This window comes from Branchiostoma belcheri, unplaced genomic scaffold (assembly GCF_001625305.1).
Source record: "Branchiostoma belcheri isolate BF01 breed outbred unplaced genomic scaffold, Haploidv18h27 scaffold16, whole genome shotgun sequence".
NCBI classification, from domain to species: domain Eukaryota; kingdom Metazoa; phylum Chordata; class Leptocardii; order Amphioxiformes; family Branchiostomatidae; genus Branchiostoma; species Branchiostoma belcheri.
The window spans coordinates 142,923-145,213 of NW_017803046.1; positions in this window are offsets into that span (position 1 = coordinate 142,923).

Below are 2,291 nucleotides of genomic sequence, written 5' to 3' on the forward strand. Positions count from 1 at the left end.
GGTGTCTTTTTTTTATGTTTACCGAAGGAAACATATTATATTTGCTCTATTTCCTCTTCCTCCTCCTCCTCCTCCTCCTCCTCCTCTTCCGTTCCAAACACCTAAAAAACGTCCATATTTTCGTAATTAGAGCTTGGAGGAAAATGAAATTCAGCATGCTAGTAGGTTGATACGTTAGACATTGAACCTTGGTCATTTTGGCCAACATAGATGTCAGAAAATGATTTTATTGGCAAAAAATGGGTAAAAAAAGTTGCATTTTAAGCCAAAAATCGAACAAAAAGAACGCGTTTGGAACATTCGAACAACCATGGAACAATGGAACAGCGTGTTCGATAACCGCGGGTCATTGACCCTAGCGCTACGCACGGAACACCCGAGCTTTCCAAATATGGGCATCCGCCCTTGTATGACACGAGAAGACATCAGTGGACCAATGTAGCGGTAAGTTTTCATTTTCCTTCGTAGAAATACGGCCATATGAATACCAGTCACGAGTAGAGAATATTGCACTGGGGGTTTGGGTTCAATATCAACAAGTACGACTGCAGATTTCCACAGAACGCCGGCGACTTTGTGTAATTTTTGCATGTCACCGCCGGCTCAAATTAAAAAAACGCTCATAATTTACTAGCTCCTGACTTGATAGAATCTCGTATGTATAGAGATTTAGGCTTGCTGCCGTTTTGAAAATAAAGTAAACAGAATTGTGTTCATCTGTAACTATTGTCGACTTTGTAATGTAGGTGCGGGCCGGGGAGGGGGCGTTTGTTACGTTTATTACTGATGACATGATATAACATGGATATAACATTACGTTTTGTCAGACAGTTTCAGTCTTTTTCGGGATAATACAGTACAGCTAATGGGATAAGCATCAAATCGGGATTTATCGGGATATTCCGGGATTTTTCGGGAACCATGTTGACTAAGATTTTTACAGACAGACGGTGCGGCGCATGTTTGTTTCCAAATTATGCATGATGGTAACATTAGCACAAACCGCTAGTGTTATTAATCAAATATTTCTTTTTTAATATCGAAAATTTTAGTGGCTTAGTAATGTTTAGAACGATAACAAAATAATACAACCTTCTTGGTACGAAAATTTCTGTCTGACCTTGCCATGTGGACGGCCCGCTAAGTACTGCTTTTGATGTCACCCGACCCGCGCTATCTCAGATATAAAATCTAACACATCCACGTGCCATGTAGCCAGAAGTTCATTTTTCTCCTAGATAGGGGAGGTCGACGCACGGAGCTGCGGAAGGGAGATTAAACATTATACAAAAGAGGGGGGCGAAGCATAATTAAAAAGTTCTTTACGCCTCTTGGCTGTGTTTGCGATCAGCGACGAACAAGAGTTGATACATTTCTGTGACTGGGCCACGTTGCCATAGAAACGGCACGTAAGCCGCATAGCAAGCACACCGCGCGGCACCAATCACAGGACACAGACGGGGACCCGCCCACTGGCTGGCGGCAAGATTTCAAACTCAAAGGCTTGATGCTCCGCCCCAGAGACTCCGGCCGCCCTGGCGATTGTAGCGATTTTCCGCCTCAGTCCTGCAAGCAGCATTGTATTTTTCTCATCCCGATTCATTCCAAAACAACGTTTTTCACAAGTAACATCGAGAACTAGAATGCTTTTTCCACCGGAAGAATTTTTGCCAGCCGCTTGGCCGTGGAAGTACTTGCTTTCAGGGTAATACGTACGTCAATGGACGTGGTCGGATCGTTGATTGTTGATGCAAGGGTTTATTTATTTTATGTGTACGTGTTTGCATGTGAGGGGTGAGACGCTTGCCGCGGGATTTTGATGTGCAAACGTTCCTAATTTTCGTAATACAGAGACTACTTGACGCAGTCTGCTTATGAGAAGATGAGTAGACCTCAACAAGCCAGTTTAGTACAAGATGTCACAATGAAATACAAAGTTCTACTACTACAGCCGGTACGCCCCATTTTATTTGAAGGTTTATAAACTTGCCGAAACTCACCGGAGACAAAGGGGTTATTAAAAATTCATTCCTGCTATTTTCTTACAGTTTTCGTGAGTTTTTCGCTGCACAATAGCTTTGTTAAAATGTAGCAGTTCACCTATTACCGCGTGAGGAACGCGTTATACACAATATACACTCCTGTGCTATCGGTGAATAAAAATTTTGGCAAAGTTGACTGACGTCAGGGTGCTCCATTGGCCCTGCCCAGATCGCCCGACAGGACGTAAAAATAAACATTTGGCACGCCGCCATCGGTGACAGGACCCGCGGTAGACTTGGAGATCTCGC